The sequence below is a fragment of the Hippichthys cyanospilos genome, chromosome 9, assembly GCF_059441005.1.
Source record: "Hippichthys cyanospilos isolate Australia breed blue-spotted pipefish chromosome 9, RoL_Hcya_1.0, whole genome shotgun sequence".
In the NCBI taxonomy this organism is placed as follows: domain Eukaryota; kingdom Metazoa; phylum Chordata; class Actinopteri; order Syngnathiformes; family Syngnathidae; genus Hippichthys; species Hippichthys cyanospilos.
Genome location: NC_142377.1, coordinates 3,644,118 through 3,658,255, shown reverse-complemented (window position 1 = coordinate 3,658,255; position 14,138 = coordinate 3,644,118). Strand labels below are relative to the sequence as shown.

At 38.6% G+C, this 14,138-nt stretch overlaps 1 protein-coding gene across 1 annotated transcript in view; it reads left to right on the top strand.

Annotated features, from left to right (window-relative positions):
- The first annotated feature begins 549 nt into the window (after positions 1-549).
- sox13 (SRY-box transcription factor 13) overlaps positions 550-14,138 on the top strand; it is a 51,193-nt gene continuing 37,604 nt past the window's right edge. The window contains exon 1 of the mRNA XM_088423287.1: positions 550-767. The gene's annotated coding sequence lies outside the window, so the exon portion shown is untranslated. The remainder of the gene's footprint in view (positions 768-14,138) is intronic.

Genomic DNA, 14,138 nt, shown 5'->3' with positions numbered 1-14,138 from the left:
AAGCACACGTGTCAAACTCCAGACCAGGGGGCCGTATCATTTTTGTGGTCTGCGAAATGCTAATTAGGACTTCAAGGTTCTGACTAAATATCAAATTTGCAAAATTTCTTCTACTTTAAAATAGGTTTTTGGAAAAACAACAAGCAATTTTAATTCCCAATTCCCCTTTGGAACATTTTTTGTTGGCCTCTCACTTCAAAACTAGATAAAGATGTGATGATTATATTTAAAATTGATTTCACCGTGATAATGACCCTCGGTCAGTTACAATTCGGCCCGCGATTATAATATGTTTAACATCCCTGGTTTAAAGGAAATAGTGATAGGTACCAACTCTCTAACGCGGGTATACGTGACCTGAAGCCAGTGCTTGATCGACCCGGTGTTTCTTTCTTTCTCCCCCCCCCGCTGGTTGTCCCCACAACCTCACCCAGGAGCGAGACTCTCGCCCTTTAAGTGGGAGGTGAGCTGTGGGCCGCGGCAAACCGTTTGCGAAGCCAGGTTGGCTGCCGAAGAGAGGAGGACGGCGTGTTTTCCGCCAACATTCATGCACGTTTGCGGCCGCGGTGTGACACTGTGATCTTGACGCCGACTGCCAATATCCTAGTCGGAGGAAGAACCGGACTTAACAACCTGCGTGTATGAACCAAGGCGCCTTCAACAGCTCGGCTCGGAGGGATAAAAAGAAAGGGGAGGTTGACGGAAGTTTTGCTTGGCTTTTTTTTTTTTTTAATTAAAAGGAGTTTAGAACGCACCGCGACTGTCTGGTGAGTGTCACGTTGATCACTACTTCACAGTTTCTCTTCTCTCTTCAATTAATTTGATTCAAACTTCAGATAAAACCGTTTCTTAAAATTTTATAAATTATCAGTTTTTTTTTTCTTTTTTTGACGATCGGTTCAGAAGGGCCAAACGTGTGTGTATAGCGTAAGGTCTTGTCACGTCTTTTTTTTTGTTTTTTTTGGGCTTCTGAATCTGGTCAGAATTTGAGGCTCGCACCTTGCCTTCACAGTTTTGAATGAGGGTCATGATAATTTGGGTTTACTAGTAGTTGAATGAATGATTTCCAAGTCCTCCATTATCAAGTTACACTTAAACTTCTGCTTGGTTTCCCATAGATGTTATTGAATTTCAGGCTAGGGGATATTCTGGTCTTATTAATAGCTCTTTGTGTTTATATAGCGATGTAAACTTTCTTCAGCTTTACATAGTCCAGGGGTGACTAAGTCTGGTCCTCGAGGGCTATTACCTGCTTGTTTTTCATGTTTCCGTCCTCCCAACACACCTGATTCCAATTATCTGCTCATCAGCAAGCTTTGCAAAAGCCTGCTGATGATCATGATCATTTGATTCAGGTGATTTGAGGAAAGATTGCATGAAAGACTAGCTGGATAGGCCCCGTAGTGCAGGGCTTTTCTAACCTTTTGGAACTATGGACCCCTTTTAGAAAGCATGTTTTTCTAAGGACCCCCATCACCGCACCAGAAAGCAGTTGCACACACAAAACACATTTTGACAAATGTAAAAATGATTACAGTTTTATGGATATATTAAACTGATTGATTTATTTGAGAGTCATGAATACTTTTACAAATATATATACTGTAAATTATTTCACGGACCCCCTCATGTCAGGCCACAGACCCCTGGGGGTCAGCAAACCCCACTTTGAGAGCCGCTGCTCTAAAGGACAGCACTTGGACTTTTGTGATATAGTCCTCGCATGTCAGAAGACTCTTGCTAAGGGGTGATGCAAAACGTTCTCGCCCCTCAAACCTAAATTAACCTCCCCTTTCACATTGAGTTTATCCTCAACTTTTCTTTCATCCCACACCAACACTTTAGTATCAACATTAATATAATCAATAATGACTAATAATTAAATAATGTTTCAAAATGGGTACGCTAATGTAGTAGGGTTTTGTAGTAAAGACATTAAGCCCCATTTAAGAAGGGTATAGCGAGTTTAGATGTGTTAATTGTCTTGGTTCTAATGATTGTTTTTGTTCATTTTTTGTTAAGAATAAAGAGAATGTTTCTACTTCTATCATAATTTAACTATATTATTGAAAAAATATGATAACTTATAAACATTTAAAAACTTAGGGAAAAAAAACAACACAAATTTTTTGCACTCATAGGATTGGAGGTATGTAATAGGAATGTAGCCATGTTATTAGAGGTGGAGTAGACAAATGGGTCCAAAGTAAGCCAACTTTATTAGTAGCTGATGATCATCTTGCCTTTCCACTTTTCTCTCCTTTACCAACAGTGAAATAATCATTGTCACATTCTGGTTGTTTCAAAACAAAACAAAAAACAAAAAAATGGCAGTAAATGATAGTTAGCCAGATAATTAAAAGGGCACTTGATTGGAGTGAACATTGGCATAGGTCTGTATGTAAAATGATGTTTATACTAAAATTCTTCCATTAAAAAAAAAAAAAAAACAAACAAAACTCACACGTAATTTAAGATGCTTTTTGTGTGGACTTTCAATGAGTTCGGGGGGGGGTCATCCTCACTGTCATTGCCCATGATCCTAACCCTAACCCATGATCACTGAAGTCCCTCAGCAGATCTCAGAGAAGGCCCTCTCTAGCATCAAACTCTCTAAACTGATTCTGTTTGGTGCATAGGCGCAAACAATAGTCAACACCCCTCTGCCTCTTCTGAAGGTGGAGGGAGCCGAATCTCTCATTCAGCCCGGCAAACCCTAACATAATTTCACAGAGCCGCGGGCTATACGTACTTATTGTGACCACAACTGCCCTGGCCACTCAACATGGGCAATTCCAGAGTCGTAAAGAGTCTAACCATCTTGTCTCCTTTATTCATTTGATATTTGTGTTTTGTAGAAAGCTTTTCAGCAATCATCATTTTGCCTTAGCTAGGTTACTAACTAACCAGTAGTACTAACTGCAATCATCCTGCAGTCCATGTGGCAATAGGCACTTTACAGCACTACCAAGCAGTGGAGAACTATATTCAGTTGTGTGAATAAACTAAGTTGGCTCAATATACAATTTGTTATTCATGACTATAACACAACTGACTTTACCAGAGATTTATTTGTAGTTGCTCCATTTCTTAGTCCTGGTTTCAGGTTTCCTGCTGATGAGAGCATGCTGGAATGCGTTTCAGGTAACCGATGAATGCAGACCAAATTTGCATTCTTATCAGACAGATGTAATTTAGACATGTTAATGAAATGGTCTTCTATAGTTGCGGGGCAGGCAGTTATAAATGACAACTGACATCCACCATTTGAGATGCCATCCAGTGGACATGATTGCTAATTGCACTCTCATCACCTGCATTAAACATGATGGTGTACGTCATAGATGTCGAACTCCAGTCCTTAAGGGCCGGTGGCCTGCATGTTTTTCGGCTTTCTTTCCCCAACACACCTGATTCAAATTATTAACTTATCAGCAAGCTCTGCAGGAGCTTAAACGATCCTAATCATTTGAATCAGGTGTGTTTTAGAGAGAGTGTGTTCAAAAACATGCGGGATACCGGCTCTCAAGGACTGGAGTTCGATACCTTGCAAAAAAACTTTAAAGCTGTATGTGTTGTTACGGGCCCATTGTAGTATGTGCTTGGTTCGAAGTAAGCTTCATTTTTTTCATTGGTTTGCACTCAGCATGTAAGTTACCTGTGTTGCCTTTTGTGCCAAGTTTTTACTATGTAGTTTATTATTTTTATGCGTCAAGCCTTGTTTATAGACTGCTTGTTTAAAAAAAAAGTGCAATAAATAGACGTTTGACCAATTATGATAAATAATTGTGATTAATAATTGCAATTTCAATTTTGACCAAAATAATCGTGATTATTATTTCGGAAATAATCCTGCAGCCCTAACCCAAGGGCAATTTGAATTGTCCAATATACCTATCATGCATTTTTTGCGGATTGTGGGAGTAAACCAGAGTACGGTTAGAAAACTCATGCGGATATGGGGTGAATATGCAAACACAACCGAAAGCGAATCAGCGACATCAGAACTGTGAGGCAGACATGCTATCCACTCTTACACCGTGCCATCCAGTAGAGATGTCTACATACAATTTCAGAGCAGATTTACACGTTTTTTGACATTCTTAGGTATATGTGCATAGTCATTTTGAATGGACAAACTGTGTCCAGTTCCTTCAACATGGCATTGAAAGAGGGAGCGTTGTCATATAAGTGCTCATTTCAAGGGGGCGTTTATGAAAGTAAGTTATTTACTGATTTTTCTAAAACACCATTTATTAGCCACTGCAGTGCTTGAGTGCTATATATCGGCTTGCAAGAGCATTCTGGTTATATTTTAAATGTGGTATTTTTTTTTTAATTTAAGGAAAGGGTGATACATTTGCGGTGGATAAGACAAAGACATTTTGTAAGCATTACAAGAAAATCACACCAACCACAACACCTAACATGAGCATTTTTGTTAAACTATCTCAGATTCACCTGAAAATGAGCCTGTGACAAAATTGACTTTCCTGTTTGTTTACGTTTGCCTTCTTGGTTGTTAATTTCCTGCAGTCTGCTCAATAAGGAGAAAATGTTTTGAAATTTCAAATTTTGTAAAAATCTCATCTCCTCGTGTACTCAACTTTGTGAGACATTTTGTTTAGTTGGATTTGTGGCTCGTCTCATCTAGTAACTTTAGTTTGTTTTTAGCAAAGTGGTCGCACCCATTGGCCACAATCGATAACTCTGGATTTTGCTAGGTAAATTAGTTCAGTTGTAGGTTAAGTCAAAGAATGTTAAATTTGCATCTTTTATTTATTTTTTTTCACTCATCACCGTTATGCAATATATTTATGAGATGACAAAGATTCTCAACCCCGAGTAGCCTTCTAAGACCCCACCCTTGGGTTCCTAAGGCTATGTTACTTGTGAACATGTATGTTAATATTAACAAATACAATCAGGACTGGACTGGCCAACCTATACAAAGGGCAGATGCTCAGTGAGTGGACTGGAGCCCAAAAATCCATTAAAAATACAGACAGTAAACTGAACCAATCAACATTGGTGGGCGTCACCAAGCCAGAGACATACAACAAAGTGAATGCTAATCTACCAGTTTATACTCCCTTCGAATTGTTAAACAGAATCGAGAGTGGAATCAGAATGGGGGGGGCATTTAATCAGTCCCCATCCCTACTTCAGACCCATTTTATGAAGTTGAAAATTTTAAATGAAAGAACGTATAAATAAATAATCCCATCAAAATACTGTATATCGGCACAGATAATTGGCTCAGTAAGTAATTGGTCTATTACCATTGACACTCGTAAAAATAACTTATTTTTGTTGTTGCTATGAATATTATTGATTTTTTTAACCAAATATATTAAACATAATTGTAGGTCTAGTTATCAATATATTACATGGGGGGTGGCATGAATATGGAGGTTGCCTTGTTTGTTATAGCTATGGACAATGGTAAATGCAGCACCTCCTGCATTTGTAGTTGTTATTTCTTATCCAACCTTTCTTTTACACATTTCACACCATGGCTGTTTTGTTGCAGTTCCTCTGCATGATTTATGGACATTTCATCAATGGAATCCACTTTAAATTAATAAATTCTTGAGGAAATTTTGCTTGATAAATGATAGGCACGTTTTGCCTGTGATTTTGCTTTAGAAATAAACATTCTGCCCGGCTAAAATTGTGAAGCTTTTCAATTAAGCTTTTATTCATATTTTTACTTATTGCATAAATTTTACTTATTTCTAAATTTGAACATTGAAACAGCTTCAGTCCTATCTGCTTAAAGCTTTTTTGGATATGTACCTGGACCTGCCTGCAGCAAGGAGGGTGTGTTCCTCTTCAGTCCCTGATTCTGCCTCATTTTAAATGCTTTGCATTATGTGTTGTGGTTTAACCTGAGGTGTTTTGCAAGGATTGTTCTGTTGCCACAACTAGTTTTTCCACAAACCTCACAAAATGTATCTACAATAGCTCCACATATGACTCACTTTACACTCTGCCATTGTGTATATGTCTGAGACAGTGACTAACTGACTGGACAAGTGTTACATGCCTCTGTGTTTACACTATGCAAGTACCAAGCAAAGGTTCTCACATTTATTATCATTAATCAGTAGTTAGTTGAGTTACCTATCACTGTTCGTGTTGATACTTTTTATTACCTTGAGTGACAGAAGCATCAAAAAGTATCAAGATGACAATTTGAGAATCAATTTTAGAACGTAAAGTGCTTTTGTTAGAGGTAGGGATATTTCAGAAATAATTTGCGCATCACTGTTGCTTCCTTTACGATTTCCATAGAAATCCTGTCTTCAAGTGTTAAGCTTTGTTTAAGCTTGACACATACGTAAATGAAAAGGAAAAAAAAAAGTTCATTTTCATAATCACGTCAATTTATTGCATAATGTCTTTCACTTTGCTTCCTCCATCTTTCATCTTTATTACTTTTATCCTGTCTTCAAGTGTTAAGCTTGGTTTAAGCTTGACACATACGTGAATGAAATGATACGCGCATCAAATGACATTATTTTAGCAACCACACCCCTCCGCACAGAGTCCACGCGTAACATTTTCAGCAACGCGTGTCTTGCGGGATTTCTTTACGAGCAGACAACATGGCAGACGAACTATTGGTTGTTCGCTGGTTTAAAAAAGAAAACTCTTTATGAATTATCTGAAAAGGAATAGCATGATCTAAATACTGTAAACAACTCCTGGTGAGCAAGCACCAAGTTAGAGAGGGATGAGTCTGTTTTAAATTTAAAAAGTCTTGGGAGAATTTCGATAATTTGAATCTACAAGGATTCTCTACCTCTGTTGTTGAGTAGTGTTTGTATGCTGTAGAGTCCATTTACCGCCACCTAGAGTATGGGGAAAATATTGTCTGACTGGGGAAAGCAGGGAAAGCTGCTCAGAGAATAAAGTGTTGCAAAACGCGTGCCGGCGCGTCGACTCTAAGCCAAGCTAGACTTTTTCTGCAGGCTTGTTTTCGCAGTTGTGAATTTCTGTGTGCAGAAAAAACATTTCGTATTATGCAACAGGGTTGTTTTCTCTTTATATGAGGAAGGTTTCAATGCATGGATTTTGCAATGGGGGATTTTTCTGCTCATGCAGGTTTCGCTGTAAAGGATTTTTCCTTCACTTTTGCATATGCCATCATATACCAAAAGGAAATACCTGGCACAAAAGCTAAGGAGCTAAACGCATACAAGGCAGCGCTATATAACATGTTGAAGATAAGAACTAACATTAGCTAGCATGTCGTTATCCACAGTCACAAGTTGTTGGATCAAAAAAACCCTAATTTCGGGCATATTATCATGAATGGCAACAATCTTACAAAGAAAGTACAACATACAGACTGTTGTGGGCCAGATTTCACAGAACAATGTGTGTGCCACCGACAGTGATTGCTCTCAAGTGAAGTCACACCGTCATTCCTCACTACAAAATGTAATATCAACGAAACCAAAAAACAACAATCAAGCCAAACAAAGCACAAAAGAATGAACTGTTAAACTAAATCAGTTCCAAAACATCATTATTTCTGATGCGGCCCAGTACCAGTTGAGCAATTGGAACAGTATCAGGCCGTGGACCACTACCCTATAAGATAACTGAGCCTCCGCCATGTTTCTCAGTAGGGACAGTGTCCTTTTCTTTGTATACTTCGGTTCTGTGTCAACATAAAGCCGATGCACATTTAATTTATTTAGAAGTTTTTCAAGGCCCCTTTCTTCCCATTTTTAATATTGTACAGTAGTCTTGGAAATGGTCTGGATGCCTTTTTCGTGCTTAGCTATAATTTTATTTAAAAACTCCATGGACCCTCACTTTCGCTTCCACTGGTCCTCGTTTAGTGTGTTAACATAGCATGTCATCATACTGCACAGAGACTACGGTACTTGTCACCCTTTAAATAGGCCGTCTGTCAGCTTACAAATTTAAAAACACCTATGATGCTTGTTAAAACAGCTGTCGCCAAACTAATTTGCACCATGTTGTAATGTGTGTGATCAGTAGTTAATAGTGGCCATATGCCAGCAGCCTGTGCAAACGCCACCCGCCTTTTCATGCTTTCCACATCATCTCTTGGATGCTACTTTTTGAAATGGTTCAACAGGCTGTTGTGTTTCCTGTTTCTGAGGACTTTATACAGCAGCTATAAGTTACTCTTCGCAGCTTTGGCGATAACACCACACAAGTGAAATTCTATTGTCATATAGGCGGGGTGTCCCAATCTGGTCCTCAAGGGCGGGTAACCTGCATGTTTTCTTGGTTTCTTTCCCTGACACACCTGGTTCAAACCATCAGGTCATCAGCAAGTTCAGCAGAAGCCTGATGATGATCCTGATCATTTGAATCACGTGTGTCAAGGAAAGAAACCTGGAAAACATGCAGGACAGCATTGCTTCATCTTATGAGATTGAGGCCTACCCATGGTCATTTATTTGACCCGCACTTTTTGAGAAGCACTCGACTAAAGCAACCTTAATAATGAACTTGCACATCAGAATGTGCAGTAAACCCCTGGATACTTTTTAATTCAGCAGCCACAGATGTATGTATTTGTGAATGTATTTTCATTTATTTTAATTTCGTTTCCAACTGTTTTGGGTAACCCGCCTCCATTTTGGCATAACAATTCTGGAGGTTTATCAGCATTTTAATCAGAGTCAGTTTACATTAATTTTCACGGCAGTATTTGCTGTCTTGGTATCTTTCAACTAATTTTGCACCTTAACATTTATAAAAGTTTTTAACTGACATATTTACCCCTTTTTTGGACTATAAACCGCATATTTTTTCTCATGATTTGTTCTCTGTGTCCTATAATCCAGTGTGCCTTATTTGATTTTTTTTTCTTGTTTTTTTTTTTTTAATTGAGAGGGAAAACACTTCCGTTGGGAACTTCTCGATGTAAGAAAGCATGCACTTGGATTGAAATGAACAAATAATGCAGAAATTAATCTAAATGTATATTAAAGCATCTAGTTGACGATGGAAAAATACTATTAACATATTTGGTGATGTTGAAAGCGTCAACTATTTGTGACAGCCCTATTGTATATGTTTGTGTGGTGCCATGTAAAGTACCATTTTTGATACGCCGAACCCATCCATAAGGCCAATAGCTCAGACAAAACCCCTTCCCCCTTAATCTCTCATCCTGACCCCCTATATCCTTTGGACATTGTTCTCTGAATCCTATTGAACCACGAGTCCACAGAGAAAACCACAATGGTGTATAATTGTGTGCGTGCGTGTGAGCGTGCATGTCTCTTTTAGTCCTTTAGCACAGTGTGAGGCCTAGCCAATCAAACAGAACAATCCCTTGTTCGTGGAAGCCTTGTGATCTCTTCAAATAAAACCCTCTGACTGCATTGTCTTTTTGAGAGAATCACAAGGAATGTGAAGGATCAAAACTGATTTAACAACTTTATCCATGTCACATCACTGACTAAGGTTGTAGTGCCATGGAGTTGCACAATTATTTGACACAAGAAACGCCAACCCTCGTTTTATTTTGGACTTTTGGTGGCACACATTTAAAAGTTGTTTCAAATAAGACATCTGTTCGTGGCTCTATGTTTTTTTTTTTTTTTTTTAAATCTCTTCGAAGGACCAAGTGAGAGGTTTCAATTCACCCAGATAGAAGAAAAAGAAAAGGTCAGATCAATGTAAAGAAAGGAGGGTGGCAAAGCAAGAAACCTTCAAAATTTGGTACAAATCATAATGGACAATAAATGTGGATAGAAAAATGTTTGTCCTCTTTGTCCACAATGCAACAACAAATATCCAAAAAGTCATACAAAAGCTCCATTTCTCAACTACAAAATATAACCACATACTGTGATTTTCCCCTTGCATAAAATTTCGCATTCAAAGATGCCACGAACCTGCTGACAGTTCACACTTACAACAACAACCAACATTTCATACTTTATACTTCTCTTTCAATGTCATTCAAATGCCCCAAATATTTTGATGACTCTCTTTAAAGGATTACACATATAATACACCCAATACACTTTTTGGAGGACACAAATTCAGGAACAATGGTTGAGATGATCTTGCAATATTACAATGTCATGAGATTTCTCATCCCTGCATAGCACATTTTTCCCCTCTAAGTTCTCTAGGATTTTTTTTTTTTTTTTGGCAGAGGCAATGGAGTACACAAGAAAATGCTTGTTATATGACAGTAAACCACACAGCGCAAAGTGGGGATACCTTAACAAATAAAAGTTACCATTTCATACATTGTATGGACACAAATGCTTATGTTTTGGCAGGAAGGCTTTTATTTTGAAGTTGTTCCCAGAAGCATGTTGTGACCAAGGCTGATTTATATTGCACAAACTGTTGCTGCTGGAGACTCAATACAAACAACACAGCTTTGTTGTGAAATCACTTTCAATTGCCATTTCACAGCATTAAAAATGACTGGCATTTATTGTACTGTGCCTTTTGATAGTGTTTAGCACAGCCATTACATTGAGTGAGCCACTAGCTAGCAGCAGTCAAGCGCTCAATATTGGCTGGTGAGAGCACCAGCATTACCTTTCAAAAGCAGTTTGAGTTTCAAGTTACTCACTTTGATGCTGATTGACTGCCAGTTGCTATTTGTATTTGCATGATGATTAAATGTTTGAGATGGGTTCCCTCTGATTGACAGTGAAATATGCAAATCAGCGTTTTTTGGAGTACGTATAAACCATCCTCCGGAACATTTTCTAAATTTTTCATTCCCTGGTTCTGAACTGGTCTTTACCACTTCCGAGCAACTTTGTCTTTGTTTGAAAACAAAGTGTGTTCTGTATGGCGACCCTTCTGTCACCGCGGTCCCCCCAAATGGAATACCTTTCTATGTTCTGTAACCAGTGCACTCTTACTTAAATCAATCAATCAATCAATCAAATTTTATTTATATAGCCCTAAATCACCGAAGTCTCAAAGGGCTTCACAGAATGAAAAGAGGTCATACAGAGACATCTTTTCAATGTAAGGTACACAACAGCATCCCCTGTCAAAGCTCCCAGAAGGGGAAGGAAAAACTCAAAAACCCCAATTTGGGGAAAATCAGAAACCTCCAGAAGGGACCACAGGTGGGAGGAGCCCCCTTCCAGGCCCACAGGTTGAAGTGGATGCTGCATGTACCGAACACAGAAACAATATAAATTACAGAAAACATATTGTGCTATATAGTGCAGTGATGTCTTGACAGCAGGCAAAGCCATTGGGCAGGAACCATCCCGCATTCCAGCCAGGTGGACCGCAGACGGCTAGACTCCTAACCCGTGATGGTCGACCAGCGCAGGACCCAATGGAGGCGGTCAAGTCAACCCTCACCATCTAGCTAGCCCCCTCTCCCGGCCGGAAGAGGGGGGCAGGAAAAAAGAAGAAGGCTGCAGACAGGCTAATTTAACTAAATGCTTTTGAGTATAGATGTGTTTTTAGTCGGGATTTAAAGATTTCTACCGAGGTGGCTGCGAGGTGACTTAAATCAACTGGAGATGTCATAACTATTACATGATCCTCTCGGTTTTATAAATATTCTTGTGTGTGAACAAGGATGGACTCGGACATTGGTTAAGTCTGCCTGTTTTTTTTTATTGAAAATAATGTCGGAAATTGGAAATTAAATTTGCTGCTTATCTTACTTGGGATATTATCCCAAACTTTCTTTACCCAAGTGACGGCTGTTGTGAGATCAGAGCATGGAAGGTTGCTCTCAGTTTCTATACAGTTTCTTCTCCCACCTGCTGACATCCATGGCGGCTTGTTCAAGCACAAGGCTGAATGAGACTATTCAAGCCATATTTTCCTTTTCATTATGTGTCAAAGTCAGCAGAAAAATACAGTAATTATCCACGCAGACTCGTTTATGGCAATTGGGTGGTGTTATGTGACGGAAGTGCATTGTTGCGATGTTTGTGCAAGCACTCAAATAGATGCATACAATATTGAATTAGAGGTATATTAAATTATTTTAAGCCTGGTAAATGAAAGGATACAAAATAAATAACATGGCACAAAATAAATTACATGATACAAGATAAATTACATTTTAAGCCTTGTGAATGACATGACATTACTTATTTATAAATTGGATTGGATTTTGCATACAGATTACTGTTATTCAAGCTCAAATTTGTGGAAAAAATTGGTCTGTTTTCAGTTATGCGGTTATAAGTCGACACCCCTAATATGAGGGTTCACAATGAGTAAAAAAAATACCTTGACTTGTACTCACAGAAATACGGTAATTATGATGTAGGCCAGAAAAAATGAGCTTCCCCTCCTTCAATACTAGGAGCTCTGACTGTCAGCAAAGTAAGGTTGGGTGAGATCATTTAAAAATTTGAAAACCAATACATAATATAAAAAAAAAAATGAAATAAATAAAATAAAATAAAATAATAGAATATGAATCCTTGCCTCCTGTTGCAAGCACCAGTTAAGGCAGCAGCAGCATTTTGGAATGACTGGAACCGCCTTGAGAGACAACTAGTGTTGAGAAAGGAGAGAATTTACTTTAGCCAGCTGCTTAAGATGGCATTACATTACCAAGCTGCCAGCCCAATATAAAACCCCTGTCCAAGTTTTTGGCTAATACATAAAGTGTCAGGGGGGCCTATTCTGCTGGATGAGACGTAAAAGGGCCACTGGGACCAAATACCATAAATGTACTTTTGTTTATGTAGCACTTTTCTGTCTTAGATACTGTATTTTCCACACTATAGGGCGCACCTAAAAGCCTTTTTAAAAAAAAAAAAAAAGCTGATGGTGCGCCTTATAATCAGGTGCGCCTAATATATGGATCAATATTGAGATTGGGATTGGTAGATGGGGAATGAAGTGATAAAGTAAGATTTACCTGTTTCTTTTGTGAGTTTACAATTAAACAAGGTTGGTCATATTGACATTGAGTTATTATGCTATTGAGAGTTATTATTTAAGTTATTATTGTCGAGTATTACTATATTGTGATTGAAAAAGTTTTAAAATATGACAAATTGAGGGTGCGCCTTGTAATCTAGTGCGCCTTATATATGGAAAAAGTATTAAAATATGTCATTAATTGAGGGTGCGCCTTATAATCCAGTGCGCCTTATAGTGCGGAAAATACGGTGTTCAAATGGCTTTACACTACAAACTACTCATTTACATACTGCTGATATAGCATCAGAAGCATCTGAGCATTCAGTGTCCTGTTCAAGGACACTTGGATGGACATGGTCACCATGGTCGGAGATCAAAACCACAACCTCTCTGCTGGGCGACTACTGCGCTACTTCACTATACCTTTAAGATACAGTACTCATGCACTTTCTTTCAATCGATGGTGGTACATGTGAAAGAATTTGCCGTTTGAATCTTAATCTTTGGGGGGGAAAAAACCCCACTCTGGTTGGAATGTCTTTTGATTCCTGTTGCTTTGTGTTCACATTTTATTCTTCACAACAGGCGTCTTTGATACTTTTCACTTGTTGCTGTGAGAGAGGAAGACAAACAAGACAGTAAGAATGTCAAAGCAAACACTACTTAATACTGTACGCAACAATACACGTACACAAAACCATGTCACCATCACAAGGCACTCTGAAGATCCTTTTTTCACAAAATAAATTTAACAATCCTCTTTTATGCTTGCTAGGGTGCTACTGTATGCTTCACTGCTCACAAGGTTGAATATCTTTCCACTGCTTTTCCTTCTGCTTGTTTCAAAAGACAGTGCACCATTAACGCATTTCTTGAATACCATTTGTATACATTTTGTGTGTGTGTTCTTGCACACACATACTCAAGAAGAAATGTTCACAGCAAAATCTTAAAACATTTAGTTTTTCTTAATTAAGATCTGACACAATACTTTGTTGCATACAGACACTGGTAATCCCATACTCGAGATTTAACATTTAATTATTATAACATCTCATCCCATCTGACCTTGGTCTTAAGGCAGGCTACAACCGGAACTTTTTTCCAGCCAGTCAAAGGGCACTTAAAGAAACAAACAGGTGATTTTAACTCACATTCACAATATCACAGAATGTGCCCATGGTGCCAGCAAACTTCCTGCACACAAGTCAGGCGAGTGTACTGCCGTCCCTGCTGCTAGCTCCTCGCTACTATTG